The sequence below is a fragment of the Penaeus chinensis genome, chromosome 33 (assembly GCF_019202785.1).
Source record: "Penaeus chinensis breed Huanghai No. 1 chromosome 33, ASM1920278v2, whole genome shotgun sequence".
Taxonomy (NCBI): domain Eukaryota; kingdom Metazoa; phylum Arthropoda; class Malacostraca; order Decapoda; family Penaeidae; genus Penaeus; species Penaeus chinensis.
Window position 1 is genome coordinate 22207699 of NC_061851.1, and position 12500 is coordinate 22220198.

General features: G+C 37.7%; 1 long non-coding RNA gene across 1 annotated transcript in view; it reads left to right on the forward strand.

Annotated features, from left to right (window-relative positions):
• The window catches only part of LOC125043241, a 9100-nt gene extending 1034 nt beyond the window's left edge, over positions 1-8066 (forward strand). The window contains exons 1-2 of the long non-coding RNA XR_007116408.1: positions 1-4564; positions 6119-8066. The exon at positions 1-4564 is cut by the window's left edge and continues 1034 nt beyond it. This is a non-coding gene — a long non-coding RNA (uncharacterized LOC125043241). The remainder of the gene's footprint in view (positions 4565-6118) is intronic.
• Positions 8067-12500: the final 4434 nt, after the last annotated feature.

The window sequence follows — 12500 nt, forward strand, 5'->3', positions numbered from 1 at the left end:
ATTTATTGATGGATTTTCATGCTTTGAATATTTTAACATTTTAATCTCAACTGGCTGTTGTCGCGGCAGATAATTTTGTATAATCAATCGGCTGCCTGTAAGAAGGGAGAGGTCAGTAACTGTAACTATCAATCTTCTTCTGACATTGCTCACTCTTTCATCATCATTCTTACCTCATATTTCTTCATGGCAATTTTACACTTTAGTATCGTCAGCCAAACTCTTAACGTTCATGAATGGAGCTCACAGCCTGGCCGGGAAAGTGGTAACCTCGCTGTTAATCGCTCATTTGATAATCCAAGTCGTAGGAAGTATTCTGGTAAATCTCGTCTAGCTGATGTAATGGACTTGCTTGAACAGCGTCGTTTCGAGAAGCCGGGCAAGCTGAGCGCTGTTTTCTGACCGCTTGTTCGAAGAACGTGACGTCACACAACAAAGATGAACGCGACAGGCACACCTCAGAATGACTTGCACATTGGGTGTCAATTAATCAGTACTGCTAACCACAAGAACTAGTTTGTGTGTGCGTATATATAGATAGATATATAGATAGATAGATAGATAGATAGATAGATATACATACACACATATATACATGTGTGTGTGTGTGTGTGTGTGTGTGTGTGTGTGTGTGTGTGTGTGTGTGTGTGTGTGTGTGTGTGTGTGTGTGTGCACATATATATATAGAGAGATAGGTAAATATAGATACACACATAGATAGTTAGTGTTACAGTCCTAATACGGAACAGGTCAGGGTATGGCAGTGACTGGCGCGGTGGCGAGTTATGGAGCTCCCTGCGGGTACTTGCGGAAAGAGCATTTCTAGGCCTATATATGTTAATTGTTTGTTAATAGATGTCAAGAGTTATGATTTGTTCCAACTTCCATCCAAATAGGAAATTAACACAGTGTAAAATGTGCAGATCGTAAATATATACGAGTGTTTGTCAGACGGCTACTCCGGCAGCTGAAGCATTCTTTTCACACCATTGTTTTATTCATTATTTATCCCTATATCACTACTTATAATAAACTTTTGTTATTGGTAACAGTTTATTATAATTACTCTTGTTATTGGAAAGAACTTGATTTTTACGAAGGAAAATCCTCCGTTAACAAAGAGGAATGGAAGTGATGAAGAGAAATGATAACGAGTTGGAAAGTATAATGAACAGAACTGAAAATTATTAGTGTATAATGAACAATACATACGCCTAGATATAACATATGGAGGCCTGACCATACGTAACTGAAATTGAAACACTGTAAATATTTTCTTATTTGGATGTTTTATAAATTTAATTTGCAGTAATCATGAGCGCCTTTAAATTTGACGAGTTTGTAGAATGTCCTTCATTAGATGATATTAAGGACTGTGGCGTAAAGAAATCCGACTGGGTTCAGTTAGTTCGGCATTTTGACGTAACAATTCGAGCAGCGTGGCGGAAGAGTGAAATTGAAAAAGCGGTTATTGTTCATTTAGTAGCATCTGGCCTGCTTGAAGATGACGCATTGGTGTTGTGGGATTCTGACGATAAGAGTTTACGGATAATAGAGATTGAGTTAGAGAGAGAGAAAATAAAAGACAGAGAAAGAGAGCGAAATTTTCATTTATAATTAATGTTAAGAAAAAGGGAGTATGATTTTGATCCCTCGAGGGTAATTAGGTTCGTCCCAAATTTTGACGAGTCTGATCCTGAGGAATTTTTCGGACAGTTTGACCACGTGGCAAACACTTTGAAGTGGCCCATACTTGTTCAGTCAAGTCTAAAACGGAAGTGGCGTTCTGTCTATCTCTCTCTGGCTGGATCCCAACAAAATTTCTATATTGCAAACTCGTTGGTTATCTGCAAGCCATGTTAATGATTATAAAATATTAAAAGAACTTGAACAATTCATAAGGGGGGTGTCGCCAGAAATTCGCATGTACCTGCTGGAGCGTGACGTCGATACCATTGAGAGAGCAGCCTTGTTAGCTGAGAATTTGAATTTGATTCCTAAAAGTAAAGTAAATATACCAATTATATATCATCCCTCCGCTTTCGCTCCGTCTGTGGATGGTAAGTCAGTTGGGCAGGATAGCATGAATTCTGACTTTGGAGGCGAGGCAGGTCGCAAAGCTTTCTGATGTAACGTAATAGGAATGGTCGTGGTTGACGACTAGCTATTGTACTGTATTTAGGAATATTGTACACTGTATTTAGGAATACAACATCCTAGATGGCTTTTGCTATCTAATAGTGGGTTGCGATAATAGATACTTAATATAAGTACGAATTTGCATGGAAATAACCGAGGCAAGAGGAATGCATCTTGTCTCTCGATAAATGACTACTATAGATCTTCGAAAACTCAGTTGTACCTATTCAATTCCTGTCACGTGAGAGGTGTCGTGTAAGCCGGAAAAGACGAAAGGACGACTCAAACAAGGTCTATATACTTATAAGACCTTGTGCTCAAATACCCTAATGGCCACGGGAAAAGATAGCGCTGCCGTTACACTTTCCATTTCACGCAGTCCACAGTCGAGTTGTTCACATGGACCGACACTTCTTTGCCCATTTCACATAGGCCGTAACGTGCGTATTGAGTTGTTTCCAGGACACATTCTGAATCCCTTTTACACAAAAATAGCCTTCAATTCCGATGATCAAAAGTAGAGACAGATAAATCCTGCCGCTTGATTCTCTTTCCACACATATTTGAAGAGCTGATGCCAAACGTTTGACTCCACCCTATTCCTGGGAATCTACAGCATTTTACAGTTTTTTCTATACCTTTACACACTACTTTGGGTTTCTACATATTGCAAAATCGCAACTAATATAAAATGCAAGCTTATATTATCTTTTAAGTGCCATTATAGCTATGCCTTGTATGAAAATGAGAAAAAAAAGAGTGACATCTAGTAAGCAACCCCCAAAACAGCAGTTCTTTCGGACTTTTAAAAGTGGAGATATCACCATTACTGTTCAATACGAATTATATCTAAATTATGGTATGATTTTACTGTTCTGTATGGCTCCACGCCTACAGTGTAGCCCTTGTCGTAAAAATAGTGTCGTGACGGTGGAAATTAGGGTTTACACATCTAAACCTTTCCAAGTAATGAAAACAAATAAAATCAAAATGCGAATGTTCCTTTTAACTTATGGTTGTAGAATAAAACAGATTACATATCAATGGTGAAATGCATTATGCGGAGGTCTGCTTCAAAGTCACAAGACAATTTCGGCGACTTCGGACACCGTGAATGATTGACTCGTGTCACTGGATTCGTCAAATCAAACATGCTTGTTAATGCAGAATTAAAGTGTAAAATATAATGACAATGAGAGTTGTAGCAACACAATATTTTAGTAGTATCATAAAGTATATGTTAATGTAATAAAAGCAGTTTTAGTGTGTAAAATGAAGTTAAAGGTCGTTCCAACTTCATTAGTTTTTTCTTTCTTATTTTCAGATATCTGAAGAAAAAAAACAATATGACGAAATATGTAACCTACGGAAAATATTTTAAATGTATGTATCGTGCTTTATATAACCATTGCCTTCTTACATACATATGAGGTTAGCTGTTAGATTACATACTTGAGCTGTCTCTTCCGGCGATTTCGGCTTACGCGACAGGAATTGAATGGGTGGTAATCATTTATCGAGTTGCCAAGTGCATTCCTCTTGCCTCGGGTATTTTCATGCAAATTCGCACTTACATTGGGTATCTATATCACAGTACAATCCACCAGTGAAATTTATAAATACTCGTACTCGCATAACAGAGTATAAAGAAAAGGAGAAAAAAAGACTAACCGAAATGGATTTGAGGCGAGGGTGATGCTAAAGCTCGAAATTAAAAACTGCATGTCAGAAAGCAGCACCTACGCATGCAGTCAATTCGCCACCGTTTCTCGAAGCTGGAATTCCAATTCCTTTCTGCAAAGCCGTGAAGTCATGTTGCCTTTATCGATCTGGGATACAGTTCATGTCTTTCAGGGGAGTGCGTTGTATTAATGAATTCTGGAGAACCATGAGGAATGATTCTATTGATGTACTGATATGCTTTATGAAAGTCCATAAGAATCAAGTGTTTATGATGTCAGATTTTAATAGGATTTTGTTCCTACATTATTGTTATTCAACTTTTTTCCTATCTTTTCATATCCCTCTTTGCTCGAGAAGTTGATACAATGTGTCTCTTAATATAACATTAATCATAGAGTTTCGTCATTCAACATCAATAATTTACGTCCCTTCGTTTTGTTTGTGTGACTGCTTGTTGCTTTCGTCAAGCTATGATTTACCTCCATTCTTATCATAACATGACTTGCGTAACAGTAAGATAGATGATCGAATGGAGATTAGATTACAACGCATCAACAAAACTCGATAATTTCAAATTCGAACCTCAGTGACAAGCACTTCTTCATAATACTAATACAAGTCGGGTTCCATTACAGGCCAAAATCAGCAAGAAAACCTGTTGAAACCATGTCAGACTGTGAAGATTGCTGTGACATTGATTGCTGTGATGGAGAAATTTGCTGTGATTTCTGTTTCGAAGTCGGTAAGTATTAGACGGAATTTTTAAAAGTGTAATCACGACGATGAAAGTAATGATAGCATTCCGTTTATTCCTGATGATTAAAATAATGATGATGATGACTATGATGATGATGGTAATATTTACAATGATGATGATGGTAATATTTACAATGATAATGACGATAATTCTGTTACTTACAATAACAATCATTGTAATGACAATGATAATACCTATTACCACCAACTTTATCAAAATAATAGTTATAATGATAACATCCCCTTATCTTTATTTATAAATATAACTAATTTAACAAAAACCTCTGCGGGCGTCATTCCTACACGATTTGGTTCAAATAAAAGTGTTTGATAACTAGCACCTCAATCCCAGTATGCGATACCCCACTTCGGCCTTTCCCAGGTCTCGCCAAAGTCTAAAAACATACTAGGTTATGACTACCCATATTTGGTCTTTCCCAGTGCGAGATACCCCGTATAGGCTGTCCCAGTACGGGCTGCCCCAAACTCGCTGGGTAGTCAGCACTTAGACTAAACCAATGGTTCCCAACCTTTTAAATTCTGTGGCCCCGACCAATATTTAATAATCTCCACATCCGTTCAGCGTCTGCCATCTTATCAGATTTAGCTATTACTTGATATGGATAGGGATAGTGTAATGTTGTCAGTACTTATAGGACAAAAACACTGTATGGAAAGATTCCAGTTTATTGATATGTGAGAGATAATTTTATGTAGGAACTATACATGAGATGAATTTCAGTTTAGTTTGTAGTCGCAGTACCCCATGGCCTCCAGGTTGGGAACCCTTGGTCACAGGTTAGTCATAGTCACAGTGCCGAAATTTAAGAACTTTTACCTGATCTAGTCCACTGTTTATATGCATCCAGATACTATAATAATTATTACTCGTTTATAAGACAGGCTTGAGATTTTGTCCATATGAGAAAAGCTACTAAAATAGTATTGGAAATTCGAAATTCATTCCATACTGCATGCTTACCATAATTTAACAGAAGTTGTGTGTGTGTGTGTGTGTGTGTGTGTGTGTGTGTGTGTCCGCATTTGTGCATAAAGAAATTACTATTACATGTGTGTGTGTGTACATAAAGAAATTACTATTAAGATAACACGCGTGCACTTCAATTCAGTCCATTCATAACATGCTTATACACCATTCTTATTGAATTGCCCTTATATTTTTATACGATGCATGCTTTTGATGTTGGCATTCTATATAAGCCTATATAAGTAAGGTCTCGTCACTTGGAGGTGGCTGAGAACAGGAGGGGGGGCGGAGGGCTAGAGAATGGGAGGTTGGGGGAGGAGATGACAGACAACGGTAGCAAACCGAGCAGACATTTAAGTAATTGATAATTAATAGCGATTTTTTGAAGGTATATATCGTATATTTGACTTGGCTTCAATTTGAGATTTTCTCTTGCTGCTCATATAGACCTTGTGTGTGGTACCCGGGCTCGGACTATCCCTGTACGAGCAAACCCAAGCGCGTTGGGATCCATCAAACGCTTTGATTAATCCGATATTTTTTTATTTTCAGTTGAAGAAGTGGATGATAATAAAAAGAAAGAGGAGAAGAAGAAGAAGAAGAAGGAGAAGGGAGAGGAAGATTACTCAGATGTCGTGACATCGCAGCCAACTGCTTCGCAAAACGGATAAAGGAAATGGAAAGATAATCGCTAATGATGGTAGAACTGGAGAAAGATGGAAGAAAGGGGAGGTAAAGAGACTGGCAAAAAATAGTTATGAATATATTAATGTGTTTGTATATATACTCATAAATATACATGAAATGAGTATCTGATTGGAATAGTTTAACGATAATTTTTGTTTGATATAACAGTAAATTCTAATTTTGAGGTTAAGATGAAATAAAATACTACTTAATAAGCTTATCAATCTCCACAATACGTGTTATAAATTATCATAATCACAGCTGATAGCTATTGAGCCAATCTGTTACGAGAACTAACGTGAAGGTAATTTCAGTTTCTCAAGCGGGTAAGTGAAAATCGTAATAAACAGAATTCTCAGAAGTCTTTAAGTAAGAAATATGTAAAAATCTACAATTGAGCCTTTGCCCCCAAGGAAACTCTCTGTCGGGAGCACTTACAATTTCACACACACACACACACAAAAAAAAAAAAAAAAAAATCCGCTTGCCATGATCTCTCCTACATATTCGGCATTACCCACCTATAATCTTCGTGCCTAACGCAATTCGTCGGTAACATAAGAATTTGTTAGTTTCATTATATAACCATTTCATGCAGATCTCAAAGACATTGCGACTAGCCTCCTCTCAGTAAGGCATCCCTCTTTTTACATGTCTCCTTTATATTGCCAAGTACACTACGCATGTATAAGGACTCTTCCCAGATCCTTTGCCTAAATTAATTATGTATTTGGGCTGCAATTAGTCTAAAGTCCGTATGCAGGGATTACATCTTATTTCTATGGTGTTCTAGGATCAAACCTCACCGACGCGCACAGGGAATTCCACCCACTCCCTTGTTTTCCCCACCGCGACACCGCAAGCGTCCTGTCTCCTTCACTTTTGTTCTTTTCCTCTCCCTATTATAACTATGTGCTTTAAATCTCGCGTATTATTATTTTGATTTTAGGATGCCTTACCGAATAACAATTCTTTATACGCGACCAAAGTCTGCGTGTACTCCCGATCGGACTTACAGTCAACAGAGAACTAAAAATAAATAAGTAATAAAAATGATAAAAAAAGATCACAGACCGGAGACAGCCTAACTAAAAAACGGAAAAAAGGAAAAGATTACAGACTGAAGAATGTAAGGAAAATTATTCAAATTATATTTATATATATATATAATCAAATAAATTCGAACTGAGTGATGTAATTTCCATACGCGAAATCCATCTGTTCATTTTTTATTATCATTCAAATCTTTAGTTTGTATTGTTCGTTCGTTTCTTTATTATAGGTGAGAAAAAGATTCAAAATGGGAATGTTTAATGAAAAAAGTATGTAATATGATACTATTATTTCTTAGAATATAAATAACACAGTAACCTACGATCATAAAAAAAAACATATGTAATGGTATAAGTAACAAGAAATTAATTATTGTAACAACAGTGGATGGCAGAAATGACAGTATTGATAAAATATAATACTATATTATTATTATCCTAACCCCATACGAACACAAAGAAAGAGCAGAAGAAAACAGAAAAGGGAGAAGAGGAGACAATATTATATTAAATAATATATCTAATATGTTATATTAAATAAAGATCATAATGAACAGAAAGCAGTAATATAATGATAATAATAATAATAAACGGGATAATCAAAAGATAAAACTAAAAAGAGAGATTCGTGAACGTAGGTCTACCCAAGGGAACTCAAAGTATATAATTTTTTTCTTTGGATTTATTGCCTTGACGAATGGGTAATATTGTGAGTAAAGATTATGATAATGTACCTTTAACACAATAAAATTGCATTGATATACATATATGTCCTTATATACCAGCTTTCCAAATTAATAATCATACCAGCTATATATCTGACCAAATAACTTTCAGGACAAAGGATGATTTTTTGAAAATTATTATGACTTTCAAACGCCCGTACGTTATTTCTGAAAAGGATTTGAAAGAATTTGTAGACTAGAGCCTGGCCACTATATATTTTACTACAAAATCATATATACACAAAATGGTGAAAATATTTGAAAGATAAACAATGTTTGTTCTGTTTATTCCCTTGTACTCTACTATTTTGATCACTCTTATGTGATGAAGATATATGTAAATATGTGAAGAAAAACGTAGAGAAAGAGAGGAGGAAGATGAGGGAATACATACGTTGATGTGTGTAATAAATGAAGATATTTTTTCGTTTCAGTTTCCGATGTGACAAATTACTTGTTTTCTTTGAATATATTTATATGAGTTCGTTTTCTTTTAGTTTAGTTACAAGGGATAACTGATTTATATGTAGCGTTAGTTCAAGTCATGTGTATCTTGAACTGAATTCGTGTGTCTTGCCCCTTGCTCGTGTTCTCCAAGGAGATGCCCTCCCCCTGCCGAGGTCAAAGGTCACAGAGGTCGGCAGCTATGCAGGAAGATAGCAACAGGCCACTCTATTATAGACGACTTAAACCGAATTTTAAAATATATTTTGATTATGAAGATATACGGACTTAGAATGTGTTTTCCTCGAGTATTGTCATAGTCGTTATAATAATCATCAATGTAAGTAATTGACGGTATGCATATTGGATTTTTCTCCATTTTACCGTAAACTCGTGCAATACGTAAAGTGCAAAAGGGGATGCATACAAAATTTATCAGTTAAATTACGGTACACATATATAAGGCTACAAGGATGGGTGGAACATGCCTACGTCATTCTTGTGATCTGAGAATAGTTAAGTAAAATATAATGATTTCTTTATAGTCTGTTAATAAATGTTTACTCAAGTCAAATTTATAATCATTTCCTGTTTGTTTATTTCATTATTTCCACCTAAAGAAAGGTTTATATATTTATCTGTTTGTTTACTTTGTCTTTCCGTGCTCTCTCTCTCTCTCTCTCTCTCTCTCTCTCTCTCTCTCTCTCTCTCTCTCTCTCTCTCTCTCTCTCTCTCTCTCTCTCTCTCTCCCTCTCCTCTCTCTCTCTCCTCTCTCTCTCTCTCTCTCTCTCTCTCTCTCTCTCTCTCTCTCTCTCTCCTCTCTCTCTCTCTCTCTCTCTCTCTCTCTCTCTCACTCTTTCACTCTCTTCACTCTCCCACTCTCTCTCTCTCTCTCTCTCTCTTCTCTCTCTCTCTCTCTCTCTCTCTCTCTCTCTCTCTCTCTCTCTCTCTCTCTCTCTCTCTCTCCTCTCCCCTCTCTCTCTCTCCCTCACCCCTCTCTCTCTCTCTCTCTCCCTCACCCTCACCCTCTCTCTCTCTCTCTCCCTCACTCCTCTCTCTCTCTCCCTCACCCTCTCTCTCTCTCTCTCTCTCACCCCTCTCTCTCTCTCTCTCTCTCCCTCACCCCTCTCTCTCTCTCCCTCACCCCCCTCTCTCTCTCTCTCCCTCACCCCTCTCTCTCTCTCTCTCCCTCACCCCCCTCTCTCTCTCTCTCTCTCCCTCACCCCTCTCTCTCTCTCTCTCTCCCTCACCCCTCTCTCTCTCTCTCTCTCCCTCACCCCTCTCTCTCTCTCTCTCTCTCTCTCCCTCACCCCTCTCTCTCTCTCTCTCCCTCACCCCTCTCTCTCTCTCTCTCCCTCACCCCTCTCTCTCTCTCTCCCTCACCCCTATCTCTCTCTCTCTCCCTCACCCCTCTCTCTCTCTCTCTCTCCCTCACCCCTCTCTCTCTCTCTCCCTCACCCCTCTCTCTCTCTCTTTCCCTCACCCCTCTCAGATATCCTCGGAAATTTTGAAATACAAACAAATAGTACCAACCCTTTCCTTTGATTTTGTTACGATATTAGTTAATGCTTCAGAAAGAGGGAGTGAGAAAGGGGAAGGAACACATGTAGGGACGGATGGCAAAATATGGACAAGGAAAAAGTTAAAACATTCGGTTCGAGTTCAAGGAAATATAGGAGAAATTATTGAATTTTTTTTTTTCTCCAATTTGAATTTTCTTTCTCACTCTCTCCTACTTATTCTGAATTCTGTTTTACGTGTGTCATAATTATTATCATGTTTGTTAATTCCTTTCTTCTACGAACTCCACTCACAAAGCTTAGCCACGCCCCCTCAATTCCGTCGTAAGAAAGGTGTCGTGACGGCGGAAATTATATAGTGTGGAATGTGTTTATAGCTATAGTTTAAAATTGGTATATTGAAACGTACAAATGAAACCGTCTACATACATGTGTGTGTGTTTGAGCGCGTGCGTGTGGTGCTTATGGGTATTGCATACATTATGTGGTTCTAAATGAATATGTACATACAGTATTCACTGATGACAGTATGTTCTATATACATTGTAAATAGTTGATCAACACGTTTGCCGCATAGTGGGGCCGCTAGTGTACCATAGGGTAATCTGTCTCATCGATGCCCAAAAATGGAGAAATGTATAATTTAATAATATGCGCCGTTTTAGCACACACAAGTATAATTGCGTAAGTAATGTTATTTTCTTAGTAAATAATAGTTGAAGATTATTATGAGCACTATTTCAAACCGGTTTTTATTGAAAATAAAGAATATACCAATATTCCTTTCTATGCACCATCTCATTCTTATAGTAAATATGTAAAAAATATATTATTGATTTAGCCTTTCCATTGTTTTATCACTGTTACTGAAATATTCGTGATAACGTGTAAAACAAATTCATTTACTTTTCTTTACCACGAAAAATATTTCGATTTTCCTAATTTCTACTTCCATACCACAAAACAATATACTTTTCTGTTAAATAAGTACTAAAATTTCTTCCTTTTTGTCAAATGAATGATACTGTTTGTTCGTTTATCTGCAATTTTTTTTTATCACAGGTACAGGGGGTGCAAGTGTCACAAAATGTTGAGGTTCTCCTAGCTTTATTACGGACCTCATTGTGGCCTTAATTTTCTGTGATTTTCTCTTAGCAGTCTTGAAATCTTTTTTTGTATTTTCTTAGGCCAAGTGAGTGCAGGGACCTTCGCCCTCTCAGAACTTCAGGTGGCTGACCTAATAGTGAAAGCACCAGCACTTCTCTACATTGTCGAACTGGCATTTCCTACTGCATTATACCCAAGAATTTATAATTGTGATTCCAATAAGAGCTTCCATAGTTAACTTTTTGGTACTATTTTATCTACAAATGTGTGTGTGTGTGTGTGTGTGTGTGTGTGTGTGTGTGGGTGTGTGTGTGTGTGTGTGTGTGTGTGTGTGTGTGTGTGTGTGTGTGTGTGCCATTTTCCAGCCGAAAAGATAGTTCCTCCTTCCTAGTAAAGGGACCTGAACTGGACCCCAGTCTAACTGCAGCGGTGGTAGACTGATCCAGGATGTTATCTTCATTCCTGCTATTATCAATGTTGCTCCAATTGTTGTAACTGTTTCTGTTTCTGTTCTCATTCATTCTTCTCCCACTACTGACCTGTCCATCATACATTTCTTCATCTTCCAAAGAATCATCCTCTGTTGTATCAGACTACTTATATTAATTATAAGTGAAATCTTTATCATAATAGTCATTGTCATTATCATCAACTCCGCTTGTTCCAGCTCCATGAAAACATCAGGTGTCTATTATCTATAAGAACAAAATAGTACCAATAAAGACACAGGACATGCAGAACATAAAATTAGCCATGGATCGGCCACTGGTAGTTTATAAAGCGGTAACTACTACGTAATTATAGGACAGAATTATATAATTACGTAATGGTCTACCAGTGGTACCACTTATGGTGGGCCATGGATGGTACACGACGTACACAAAATACAAATTTATTCCCTCAGCGCGACGTGGGCCACCCGTGGTCACTCCCAATAGACACAGGGGCGGATCCAGAACTTTTCTGAAGGGGGGGCAGTTGATAAAGGTAGGGCGCTTATAAACCTTTGGTTATTGATTGATATTGTACCATCACTATGTTGCTGTAGGAAATCAGTCTAGTTTACACCGTAGGTCAGTGTTCACTTTTAGTGGTTGGGAAATTGTTTATGGAAAGGTTTAGCCATGCTACTTTTTATACCCTGCCACTACCTCGACAGAGAAAGATTGTCATTCTATGTTTTATAATTATTTGTTTTATAATAATTTGACAGTGAGAATGATAATTGCCGTTTATATGTTTCTGAGAACGATGAAGCCCATGAAGTTCCTCCACTAGTATACCAAATGCCATTTCATAGATGAGGGGCGCCGCACTTCCAACAGGGGGCGCCAAACGAGTTACAGAGTAGCGAGGGAGGCAGCCCCCCCCCCCCCCCCACACACAAATCCTCCACTGA